Raw genomic sequence first — 13,953 nt, 5'->3', positions numbered from 1 at the left:
CAGAAGATCCGAAGCAGGCTCTGCGCGGACAGCAGAGAGCCCAATGTGGGGCTCGAACTCACAAACCATGAAATCATGATCTGAGTTGAAGTTGGACACAACCAACTGAGCCACCGAAGTGCCCCACATTTCCTTATATCATCTTAACATTTTTTTCTCTAGCTTATTATAAGAATACAATATGTGATACTCAGAACATACAACATATGTGTTGATTGAGTGTACATGCTACCAGTAAGGCTGCCAGAGTCAACAGCGTATTAGTCATTCAATTTGGGGGGAGCCCAAAGTTATATGCAGATTTTTGACTGCACGGGGGGGTTGGCATCCCGACCCTATGTTTTTCAAGGGTCAATGTATATCCAAATGCTGGCTATCCCTCATGGCACAGGCTTCCTAGTCTGGAAGCCAGCTCTTCAGGGATAGTTAGCATTCACTCGGCTTTCTTCATCCAGAGGAGAACACGGCCTTGTTGGTGCCAAGTTTAGTTGAAGAATCTGGAGGACCGATATTTGTGAACATTCTCTTGATCAGAAATGCAGAGCTATAATATGTGTTTTTCCAAAACAATACTGTGAATGCCAATATTAAGAGCAAGCCACTAATAAGATTTGGCTCTTTCCCAACTATGGCAAGATCTTACTTCCAGTATCTCTTGTCCCAAAGACAAGGAAAAAGTCACATGACGACAGCTATCCCCTGCCCAAGTTATGATCTCACTTCTCTTTACTTTTTATGGGGGGGTGGGTGGAGGGGAGAGGCGGAGGGAGGGAGGGAGGGAGGGAGGGAGGGAGAGAGAGAGAGAGAGAGAGAGAGAGAGAGAGAGAATATCACAAGCAGACTCCACACTGTCAGCGCAGAGCCTGACATGAGGCTCTATCTCATCACCGTGAGATCATGACCTGAGCCAAAATCAGGAGGCGGAAGCTTGGACAACTGAACCACCCAAACATGCCACCTCTCTTTAATTTTGAACACTTAGCTACAGTAGTGGAGACTCAGAACAGGTTTTTATTCTTCAATTCTTCCCACCGTCTCAAACTGACCTGAAATGCTACAAAATTCATCCTCAAAATAACCACCTTAGTAATATATACATTTATTGCCTTTTACTGTCAATTGTTCACAACAGCTTTGGGATTCTATTAGAATTGGTTTCTAAGTTATTTACACACACAGCCCCAAATATCAGCCTCCTCCTGTAATTTCGTTACACACACCTTACATAGATTTTTTAAAAGTTGGGGCGCCTAGGTGGCTCAGTCAGTTGAGTGTCCAATTCTTGATTTCAGCTCAGGTCATGATCCCAGGGTTGTGGGATCAAGCCTCATGTCAGGCTCTGCGCTGAGCATGGAGCCTGCTTAAGATTCCCTCTTTCTCTCCCTCTGCCCCTCTCCCCCACTGTGTTCTGTCCAAAAAAAGAAAAAAAGAAAAAAAAAACCCCACATTATCTTAGAGCTGTCTTGGGCACTCACATGAGAGTCAAAGGCTGAACAAATCCTAGTCTTGGGTGTACAATATGGTAAATGGTTTAAAATAGGTTTTATACTAAAATTAGCAATGACATATTATAGATTAGAATACCATATACATAAAAATGTTTTTTAAAAAAAAACTAAAACCTGAAAATAATGTTTTTGGGGTTTTTTTTGAGAGAGAGAGAGAGGGTGCAAGTGAGTAAGGAGCAGAGAGAGAGAGAGAGAGAGAGAGAGAGAGAGAGAGAGAGAGAGAGAAAGAGAGAGAGAGAAGCAGGGCTCACCTGAAACAGGGTTCATGCTCACCCGATGCGGGACTTGAACTCACAAACCGCAAGATCATGGCCTGGAGCTGAAGTCAGATGCTTAACTGACTGAGCCACTCAGGCGCCCAAAAATAATGTTTTTCTTTTTTTTTTAATATGAAATTTATTGTCAAATCGGTTTCCATACAACACCCAGTGCTCATCCCAACAGGTGCCCTCCTCAATGTCCATCACCCACCCTCCCCCTCCCTCCCACCCCCCATCAACCCACAGTTTATTCTGTTTTTAAGAGTCTCTTATGGTTTGGCTCCCTCCCTCTCTAACTTTTTCTTTCCCTTCCCCTCCCCCATGGACCTCTGTTAAGTTTCTCAGGATCCACATAAGAGTGAAAACATATGGTATCTGTCTTTCTCTGTATGACTTATTTCACTTAGCATAACACTCTCCAGTTCCATCCATGTCGCTACAAAAGGCCCTATTTCATTCTTTCTCACTGCCAGGTAGTTTTTCAAGTTGCCACAGGCTACTCTGTCCTAGGCTAGGGATAATGTTTTCATTGAGAGGGACTTCAGTTAAAGCATTTGAGAAGAAATAAAGGCATGGTGATTTCAGCAGCTACGCTGAAGCTATTTCCCAGCTTGGTGTATCAGAGTAGTTAAGCACACAAGCTCCAGCACTAGGTGGCCTGGGTTCAAATCCTGCTTCCGACACTTACTGCATCACCCTGAAGAAATTACTTACGCTTTCTCTCAAAAGTCCTCATTTGTAAAAAGAAAAATAACAGTATTTTTCCTCATAGAAAAGAAGGTTGATGAAGATTAAATGAGATAACACCTTTAAAATATTTGGGATAGTGCCTGACCCACAGTGAGAGTTCAACAAATATTAACCCTTACTGCCACTGGTTGACTCTTTAGACACACAGTATTTAAGGAGATGAGGTATGTGAATGTTTTTAAAATACATATAAAAAAATTTTTGAGTAGCCTTACTTTTTTCATGATTTTGTGTCTCAGCCTCATCAACTTAAGGCCACCAAGGGTCACTGAAGCCCAACAAAATCAGGCTTACTGACTCATTTCAATAAGCAAGAAGAACCATGGGATGTCTCCCCAAACAGAGGAAAAGACGGGTTCTCTGGGATTCTGGGGGAAGCGTGGAGTGTCTATGAAATTGAAATGAAGCAGCATGGTGACAGGTTCAAAGCAGAATGACATAAATCATCACCTTCACATAGACCCAAGGCCCCTTTTCCCTGGAGACTACAAAGTTATGATAACCATGCAATGGTTAGTCTAGTAAACCCTTATCTGCAGCTGTAAAGCTGAGTTACAAATGAGGGTGCTTCTCTGTGTCAAAGTGACTGAAACCCTCTAGGCAAGAATAGGAAGTGTCACTCTTACAGATATAATTTCAAATGGTGACGTCTGAGACTTGAGAGAGCCAAGTTTCTCAGTGAGTCAGAAAGCGGGAGTCATTCAGAGAAGGTTATCATCATGACATTTTTTACAGCCACTGTGTATACTTGGAAAAAAATATTGCTCCCTGTGAACTCTGTAGCTGACTTTAGTATCTGTTATTCCAACGTGATAAATGGCTGGGCAGATTTTACTTCCTCAGTCTGAGCCCATTTTTACTTTCTCCAAAGTAACCTTTATCCATTGAAGAAAATGAGAAAATACACAAAGCATGACATTCAACATCAATCACAATTAACATCTGGTATGTACTTATAGACTTCTATTCAAACATTTTTTTTTGTTTTATAAGACTAGATTTATGCTATAAAAAGCCTTAGAGATTTTTCATTTTATCAATTCATACTATCTTCCAAACCTTTCAAATACTCTGATACGACACCATTGTCATGTGGCGATCCATCGTACGGATGTGTCCACATTTTTTTAACCCGACACTAATTGTCAACCATTTTAGTTACTTCAAGGTTTTCTCTATTTTAATGTTTTTTTTTTTTGTTTTTTTTTTTTGTTTTTTTTGGGACAGAGAGAGAGACAGAGCATGAACGGGGGAGGGGCAGAGAGAGGGAGACACAGAATCTGAAACAGGCTCCAGGCTCTGAGCTGTCAGCCCAGAGCCTGACGCGGGGCTCGAACTCACGGACCGCGAGATCGTGACCTGGCTGAAGTCGGACGCTTAACCGACTGCGCCACCCAGGCGCCCCAAGGTTTTCTCTATTTTAAATAAAATTACAAGAAACATTCTTAGAGAAATCTTTTCACACGTTCGTGATTATTTCCTGAAGATAAATTCTTATGATGAATAATAACTATCAAAAAGAATGCACATTTTGCGACCTGCTTTTCATATTGTAAAACTGTGTTACAGAGAGGCAAGAATCCATACTCCTACCAGCAGGACATGAAGTTGTTTGTTCTTCTACATCCCTGCCAACACCAGGTGTCAAATTTTTAATCTTCACCAATATCGCGAACAAAGAAAAAGATCTCAATTTCGTTTTTATGTCTTAGTGCTACTGAGGATAACAAGGCTCTGAGCTCTTTTCACTAGGTGTGTTTAACGGTATAGAGCAGGGCATGCCAGGCACTGGAGCACAAGCAGGGGACATGTTTTCAGTCAGGACTCAGAGGAGTAAGAGGCACTTTCCACTAATGGGGCTTTTAAACCTGCTTTCCACTTTACTAGTGTGTAGAAGGCAGCGGATTACGCGGAAAGACTAGGCATGCTTCCTAACCTTCTTCCATTTGTGACACACGTGGCAAATGATAGGATTTGAACAGAACACCGAGGCAATCAGCCATCCCAGGCCCTACCCAGACACCTGGAGGGCTGAGGACACCTTTATCTTCACATGCCTATACATGCGTCACACCAGTTAGAAAGTTCTGGACCACAGCAGCCTGAGGTATCCCAAACTTACATAAACACACATCCACGATTCATGTTATGTGTACAGAAAATAACCTGGAAATCTCTATGCCAAGTTATTAACAGTTGTCATCTGTTTGCGATGTGACTTCTGTTTTCTTCTTCTCGTATAAATTGCCCTAAAATAACAGGTTACCATACATTCATTTCCTAGTTCCCCGAAGTCTATGGAAATTACATGTTACAAAAAGCAAGCAAAGCTATGTCACCACTGACCAGCTGGTGTCTTTCAGTTAACCTGAGGAAAGCCAAAATTTTTCTCTCTGCTACCTGTATCTGGTTTTTACTAGTGTTCCTCATATCTTGATATTAGCTATTAATGTCACCATAAAGTAGTTATAGACCCACATATAGCACCACTGCAGTCCATTCTCAATTTCTAAATAAAGCATTTTCATTCAGAATGTTTACTGAATATCATCCTAAGTTGTCTAGTTGTTTTTTTTTTTTTTAAGTTTTTATTTATTTTGAGAGAGACGGAGACAGCATGAGTGGGGTGTGGGGGGACAGAGAGAGAGGGAGAGAGAGAATCCCAACTAGGCTCTGCACTGTCTGCGTAGAGCCCCATATAGGGCTCGAACTGACGAAACTGTGAGATCATGACCTGAGCCAAAACCAAGAGGCAGACACTCAAATGACTGAGCCACCCGGGCGCCCCTTAAGTTGCCTAATTTTATGTTCTGTATTGAAAATGACTTATTGACTTATACGCTTTAAGTTTTTCTGAAATAAGAGACTCTGTTGCCTCTTCTGATGCATTAACCCTATATTGAAGTGACCATCGGAGAATTCTGTTGCCTTCTCCTGATCACTGTATCTTTAGGTCTTATTGGGAGCCTAGCATGTCCTGAGAACTGTGCTGAGGCATTATGTGCATTATCTCATTTAATTATCACAACAGTCTTAGGAAATAGGAACTATTTCCTCCATCTCACAGTTAAAACTGAGGCTCAGAGTGTACAGGACTCCTCAGGGCCATGCAGCCTACAAGCAGAAAAGCCAGGTGCAGACCAGGTCTGTGAGACCCAGGCCTGTCTGACTCGAGCCCATGTTTGTGGGTACAGTCCACTTCAGATGCTGGACTGGTCGCTGTAGGTTGACTTCTTGTGTTGTTAAAATCATCTTCCTCTAGAAGAACTGTGAGTCTGTCTACTGCAGGGTCATCAGGGACAGAACCTGTGTGGCCTCCACCCAGTGCTGTGCTGGAGATGGCTCACGAGGCTCATGTTGGCTCACAAGAGCTGCCTGTTAACTTTTCAGGAATTAAAGTCTACCATGTTTAAAATTACACAAACTGGCAATTAAATTATACTTTTTTTATTTTCTTTTATTTTTTTTGAAAGTGTACTTGTTTATGCAAGCAATCTCTACACCCAATGTGGGGCTCAAAATCATGACCCCAAGATCAAGAGTCATGTGCTCTTCTGACTGAGCCCCTAATTTACACTTTTTAAAAAGGTAAAAGTACTTAAAACTCATCATTTCCTAACAATTTCATTTTTCTCTAATCTGTGTTCAAGGTTATTTACACGGATTGTACGAGCATGGTGGACACACTATGTATAAAATGGCGTGCGACTGCAAATCTCTTCCCGAGGACGTCACGCTTAGTGATTCACACCACAGAAACCAGCAAATGCTCCCCGTCAGGGTTTCTTACTCCTCCCGGCAAAAGCTAGTTATTAACAATTACCGGCACACCGCTTCTACACTCTTTGCTACCATTCCTTCAACGTACCTTGGGAATCATAAATTTCTTTTCTGTTGAGTAGGGACCGAGCGCCACAACTTTTGTTTATTTGAAAGAAAAGAGCACTACTCATTCACCCCACCGTCACCTCTTGATGTTTCGTTCTAAGTAGAAGAGGCTCCATCCCTGGCCTCCCTGCACCTCTCCCTCACCCCCTCTTTTATGCCCTAGAGAGGGAAGAGGTCTTTAATCTGACCACAGAGGAGGAGGAACTGGCCACGTGAAGCACAGCCCTTCTGTTCTCCTTCCTCTTAAGAGCAGGTGTTCTCTGCCTCCAACGGCAGCCAGCAAGTAGACTCGGCACCTGCCAGAAAGAGGGGGAAGGAGGGAGAATCAGGGACAAAGCCAGGTGGGAAAGAATGTCTGATTCTGAGACTCAGTTTTGGAGAGTCACTGTTTGCATATATAAACTACACTCTCCATCATCTATCAGTAATAAGAGCACACTTTTTGGTCTTCATTTGGCTTATTCCTTGGACCTAGAGTGGTTCAGACCTCAGGATGGAGACAGGAACATTGCTATTTATTAGGCACCCTCAAACCCCCACATAAAACACTGCATTCTAGTGGGCCACAAGTAATTGATCAGTGTTCATGATGAAATTAAATCTATCTGCAATCCTTGGTCTAATGACTGTAACAACAACAACAACAGTAGCACCTAACAATTAGAAATATGCAGATCCTGGGCTAAATGCTTCACATAAACTAACTCATGGTCCTCGCTGTCATTCATAAAGCAGATACACCTTACCCACAGTGCCAGTGTTGCCCCAATTATAAGCGCATCATGAATTCTTTAATTTCAGAGAGATGAGAAACTTCCTCGTACCAAAATTTCCCTTTCTTGTATCAAATTTTCCATCGCTGTCAATCTTCCCTCCCAAATGAAGATATTTTATTTTCTGATATGTTTAACTCCCACCTCCCTGCCCTCTGCTATTTCTCAGACACCAACGGAAGGAATCATATTCTGCAGTCAGTGTACTTTTACTTTTTATAAAACTGAGAGATCTTTTTGAACGTTTTCCATCAGCAGCCTTGGGTTTTAATGCATTTTTGAAAACTAAATTTATATTCATTTATTCTTTTCATAAAAATCTGCCAAGTTCCTCTTTGTTTTACACTTCGTGACTTCTCATCTCCTTGTCCACGCACACTAACCTTTGCTTCGCAGTTTATATTTCCTTAACTGATTTCTGACACGGTGTAGCAGTTTGAAGGTATGCTTGATTTCTTTTTCCATGTTCCTCTGTAACATAAGCCAATTTTACTGCTCAAGAATCACAATAAATCTTCAGAATCACTGTTCAAAACACTATTCAAACAATTTAAATTCTTCTACTCAGAAGCATGTGATTTTAAGAATTTTAATATTTTTGGGGCGCCTGGGTGGCGCAGTCGGTTACGCGTCCGACTTCAGCCAGGTCACGATCTCGCGGTCCGTGAGTTCGAGCCCCGCGTCAGGCTCTGGGCTGATGGCTCGGAGCCTGGAGCCTGTTTCCGATTCTGTGTCTCCCTCTCTCTCTGCCCCTCTCCCGTTCATGCTCTGTCTCTCTCTGTCCCAAAAATAAATAAAAAACGTTGAAAAAAAAAAATTTAAAAAAAAAAAAAAGAATTTTAATATTTTTAGTGTATTATCTTCACGTGCAAATGCACCTAAACTAATTCAGAGATGAAAATCTATCCCCTTAATATTTGAAGAAAAACTATTTAGCAAACTCCCTCAGTAACCCACTCCACTGTTCGTTATGATCTCTAAAATTAGTCTATTATGCACATCACCTCTTGCTTTATCCTAGTAAAACAGAAAACACATCAATCTCGGTCCACACTCAATAAAAGGTTTCCTTCATTTCTCCAAGTTAAATAATACTTAGCCTTTTTAATTTTAAACCTTTCATTATTAGAATTTCTTCCCTACTATTTTTAGATTCGCCATGTTGCTCTTTAAATAAGGGGTCAGAAATGAATCCAGAACTGAAAAATCTAATGAAGACTGGCCTGGCAGCAATGAAATTACAGCGGTCATAGGCTGCTCTGATTTTCTTCATTGCTTCTGTTTCTCTGGCAGTCTATCACCATCTCACTAACAAATGATGGTACTTCTGATGGGACTGTTCTCTGCGCAAGGACTAGTGCCTGAAAAGGCTCCTAGACAGAAAAGAATTATCTCCACACTTGTGGGAAATCCCACAAGGCTGGGGCCGGGTGTCACTGCTGTCTTTTGCCCACCTGGCTAGTAGGCTACTCACCTTTACATGCGGGATTTTAAGTCAGATAGACCTGAGTTCAAATCCCAGCTGCTACTTATTAGTTAAGTGATCCAAGGCAAGTCACTTTACCTCCTTCAACTATATGATGAGTAGTGGTACTTAATTCACATGGTTGTTACAATGGTCAGATGGTAAGAAGCTGACCCTGTATTTAATGCATATTAGATATTCAATAAATGGCAGCTTCAAAACAAAGAAGTTTTCCCTTCCTTGAGCATGTGCTTGGCATCTCTTTAACTCTGGCAAATGTCCAGTCCAGGAAAGCAGTGTTTGTCCAATGTATGCATGGGATGTAGCACTCTCCTGCCTTGCTACAACTGTACAGCATAGAGTACGAGACCAAAAACCATCCCACCACCCAGACGGGCAGTGGGAAATCTGGTCAGTTGTCCTTGAAAATCCTCCATCAACATGACATTCCAATTCCTGGCCCCTGTTTTGTTAGCCGAGTGGATCACTGCTTCTACTAGAAGACCCTGGAAAATTTTAAATGTTATGCCAGTCCAACCACCACATCCTCACTTCAACATCTTGGATGCCAGAAAAGAAGAAAAAGGAAATAGCTACAAAGGACAGTGGAATATCCAGCTGTAATTTTTTTTAAAGCCTGGGTGATTCTAATATATAGTCAAGGTCAAAAACACCTGGTTTAGTGTTCTTGAAGGGAGCATTTCTAGCTCTATAATCTTACTGTAAAAGCAGCTCATGCTGACTCAGGAAAAAAAACAAACTACCACGGAACTACAAATATCACCATCAAAGTTTTCTTTGGTTTGGTTGTTTTTGATGCATTTCAACCCAACAGAGTTTAATGACTTTGCTTCCTTTAGAAAATATGCATCTATCTCCCAAATATGTATGACAAAAAAGCGGATGACTTCATCAACTGCTTAGTCTAAATAAGATACGTTCCCTGCCTTAGGCAGCCTATCTCAAAATCTTACTGAGACCAATGTGAAGACAGTAACCTAAAATACTAATAAAGTCAGGCAGCAGAGGACTCTAATGGTACAAGAAAAACAACAGAATAGTTCAGACTATGATTGAAAAAAGCAGCTCCATTAGTGTCAGGCAGCTGATAAGCTTCATCGATGCTGGCTTTAGACAGCAGTCCGATAAAAAGCAGTGTTGACTCTCAATAACAGTAAGCAGACCTGAGCCCTGAATAGAGCGCAATTTTTCTATCAGATAAATAAGCAGCCAGGGGCGCCTGGGTGGCGCAGTCGGTTAAGCGTCCGACTTCAGCCAGGTCACGATCTCGCGGTCCGTGAGTTCGAGCCCCGCGTCAGGCTCTGGGCTGATGGCTCGGAGCCTGGAGCCTGTTTCCGATTCTGTGTCTCCCTCTCTCTCTGCCCCTCCCCCGTTCATGCTCTGTCTCTCTCTGTCCCAAAAATAAATAAAAAACGTTGAAAAAAAAATTTAAAAAAAAAAAATAATAAGCAGCCAAGTAGACAGGTTATTTGTGCAACATCACCTTTTTTGAACAAAAAGATCAACCTCCGCCACTGCAGAGTTGTTCCTGGTCGCCTTTCTAGTGCAGTCTGTGCAAGAAGCAGAGAATACAGGGTAGCCTTTAGGTTACCTTCAGATACAGTGAATGGGGATACTGCCCCTGGATAAAAGATATACCAGTGCCATATCAAACAGAACTGCCAGGCATTTTCTCTTACAGCAAAGTCCAAGGAACTGTCTCATAGTCATAGGTCAGGGCAGGATGCCTCAGGATAATTCAGTATTTTTTTTAACTTCAAGTATACATTTATTTTTTTTTCCAGTCTAGTATTATGAATTTTATTTAATTTTTTAATATGAAATTTATTGTCAAGTTGGTTTCCATACAACACCCAGCGCTCATCCCAACAGGTGCCTTCCTCAATGCCCATCACCCACTTTCCCCTCCCTCCCACCCCCCCATAAACCCCTCTCTTAAAAAGTGAGAATAGGGGCACCTGGGTGGCTCAGTCAGTTAAGTGTCCAACTTCGGCTCAGGTCATGATCTTGTGGTCTGTGAGTTCGAGCCCCGTGTCGGGCTCTGTGCTGACCGCTCAGAGCCTGGAACCTGTTTCAGATTCTGTGTCTCCCTCTCTCTCTGACCCTCCCCCGTTCATACTCTGTCTCTCTCTGTCTCAAAAATAAACTTAAAAAAAAAAAAATAAATAAATAAATAAATAAATAAATAAATAAATAGTGAGAATAAACTGAGGGTTAATTCAGCATTTATAAGAGTATTCAGAAAGTAACTCTGGGGGTACCTGGGTGGCTCAGGTTAAGCGTCCAACTTCGACTCAGGTCATGATCTTGCAGTTCATGAGTTTGAGTGCCCCCCGCCCCCCCCCCCCCCCGACTCCCTGCCCCAGCCCCTGGTTGGGCTCTGTGCTGACAGCTCAGAGCCTGGAGCCTGCTTCAGATTCTGTGTCCCCCTTCTCTCTCTGCCCCTCCCCCACTTATGCACTGTCTCACTTTGTCTCTCAAAAATAAATAAATGTTAAAAAAAAATTTTACAAGAAAGAAAGTAACTCTGGATGTGCATATCTTTCATTGAGAAAAATGCCTTCACAGTATTTCTTCCCCCAGGTTCTTCAGGGGCCAAGCTTGTTGAGGAGGCTATCTATGCTTCAGGATTACCATGATCCCATAATTTTTGCTGTCTACTCTAAGAATTTTGCAGCCCTTCCAAAGTAAGCCATCAACGTATTTCCCAAGATGTTCATGAGGAACTGAGTTTACCAAGAGACAGAGGGCAGAAAAACAGGTCATTCCAGTTGTGCTCAGTCATTACATAAACATAACTCAATCTGAAAATGTATTCTTTTTGTTTCTAATAGAATGGGCACTTTAAGAATTTGATTATCTAATCACCAAAGTACCTCCAAGGGTCCTCCCAATGGACTGTGAACTTTGTGGGCAACAGACCCCAGCAGTGAAGTGGACTGCTGTGGAGGGCACAAAAGAGCAGAGGAATATATATGGGATTGGAGTAATGCACAGAAGGAGACCCCTTCCTGGTGTCTTGTACTCTATCGCCCCTTGCTGGGGGCAGGTATACAGTGGGGAGAGATGGAGGTAGGAAGAGGTTAAGAACCCACAACATTTTATTTTACTCTATCAAGTCACTGATACTGCTTCTGCAGATGCTCAACAGTACCTCAAAAAGGCATTCTTTAAAATGCAAACAGCCCAAACTGTCCATCAACTGACGGACGAATGAACAAAATGTGGTATATTCACACAATGGAATATTATTCAGCCAACGAAAGAAATGAAGTATTGATACATACCACAACATGGATGACCCTTGAAAATACCATGCTGAACAGAAGAAGCCACGCACAAGAGGCCACATGTTGCATGATTCCATTTATATGAAATGTCCACAGAGGCAGAAAGTAAATTGGGGGCTGCCAAGGGCTGGGGGCAGGAGCAACGGGCAGTGACTGCTAACGGGCACAGGGTTTCTTTTTAGAATGATGAAAACATTCTGGAATTGGAGGTAATGGTTGCACAGTCTGAATACACTAAAAACCACTGAATCACACACTTTAAAATGGTGAATTTAATGGGTTGTAAACTGCATCTCAAGGTTTAAACAAAAAATAAAAACACTGTTCAGTTCAGCATTTCTACTGCCCCTTAAGCCTCTCAGTGATCAACAGAGGGCCTACCTCTCAACACACCCAGTGCGTTAGCCTTTAGTACTGCCCTATTTATGACATCAGGAGAAAGTGGTCTTACGGGAAGAGTGAAGCACTCATGCCATTTTTGTTTCATCATTATAAAGGGAAAAGGTCAAATCAGGATTTCTAGTGTAATCTTTAGCCGCTCAGGTGAAGGCAGTCCAAAATGCTCCTACTGTGGCAAAAGCAAGCTGTCGCATCATCCTGGGGCTTTTATTTTTTAAAGGTCAATTTTTGCTGAGTTACTTCTTTACCTACTAGATAATGAACTGCCAACATTACGATATCTATGGCATTTCAAATAGTTCTGAGTCTTTGATTAGTACATTTTGAAAATGGTAGACTATTAATTTTAATCAAGATCCATTCATCTTATAACACAGAACTGGGCTAGAGTACCAATGGTTGACCGTCCAAAATAATTACTTCTGATTTTAAAAAGTCTTTTGGTACCTTTTTGTTACATGGTTATCTAGGTCAACATGTGTGCAGTGCTGGGACTTTTTTGTTTGGTACACAAAACGGAACACTCATTCATAAGTCTAGAAGTAGAATGAATACCGATTCAGGTAAGTACCTGCCACCATTGGTCCTAGACTGTTATCTTAAACTCCCTTGGGAGTTACCAAATGGTCCACATCTGATTATATTGTGGAAAGACTGCTTGACAGGGAAAAAGTACTTAGGAATGCCATACCTCCACAATTTAGCAACATGAAGTACCATCTGTTCACAAACAATGTCCTAAGAAAAAACTCCCACTTCACAGATGTTGGTCATCACGATACCTTTGTCACACCACAGGCAGTACATCTGGGAACAATAGGTGTAAGAGCACCAGACAGAGGAATACTGGAGTACAGGCTTGAATGGCATCTCCAGCACTTGGGGGGGCGGGGGGGGGGGGGGGGGGGGGGGGAGGGGTGCACGTGCGCGCACACTTGTGGGTTGGCAATTTTAAGGGGAAGAGGAGGCAACAAGGATGTCCTGTCACTGTGTGCTCTTTCACATTCTATGGAATGACACTTTAAAAGGAGTCAAAGAAAGCCATGGAAAGGATGACCTTTGAGTGGGCATAACCTGTAAACCTCAGGAAACAAATCTGGGATATACGGCCTTGGGGTCTCTATCAGCTCAAGAGTCACGATGATCAAAAAGGAAATTACTTACCAGAAGCAAAACTGATATATCAGAGTTGCCTTTCTTCCCCATGTATTACTGTTTGGGGACATTAAATAGAGTAGGAACTACAGAAGCCTAGAAAATCCACAAAGTATACACTACGATATAATCATACTGTATATGCACATACCAAAGAAATAAAAAATAAATACACAAAAACACAGTCACCCCTAAGGTATCTCAAATATGGTAAGGAAGACTGAACTCCCTTATAAAAGAGACTCCTGGGGTACATTTGAATCGTGTTTTTTCAAAACAATTAGTCAAGAACCCTTGATTCCCAAACCTGGGCCTGCATTTTCTAAGAAAAATGAAAATCAACACAATGTTCTACTATGTAATTTTAAAAACACATCATCTCCTCCCAATGCTTCTCTAAGGTAAGCATCTGCTTATCCGGCTAAGCAGGTCCTCCTACAACGA

At 42.0% G+C, this 13,953-nt stretch overlaps 1 protein-coding gene across 5 annotated transcripts in view; it reads right to left on the bottom strand.

Moving 5' to 3' along the window:
- The window catches only part of SNX25 (sorting nexin 25), a 133,931-nt gene that overhangs the window by 70,308 nt on the left and 49,670 nt on the right, over positions 1-13,953 (bottom strand). The window lies entirely within an intron of this gene.

Source organism: Neofelis nebulosa, chromosome 3 (assembly GCF_028018385.1).
Source record: "Neofelis nebulosa isolate mNeoNeb1 chromosome 3, mNeoNeb1.pri, whole genome shotgun sequence".
In the NCBI taxonomy this organism is placed as follows: domain Eukaryota; kingdom Metazoa; phylum Chordata; class Mammalia; order Carnivora; family Felidae; genus Neofelis; species Neofelis nebulosa.
The sequence above is the reverse complement of the archived record's forward strand: the minus strand, read 5'-3'. Positions and strand labels throughout refer to the sequence as shown.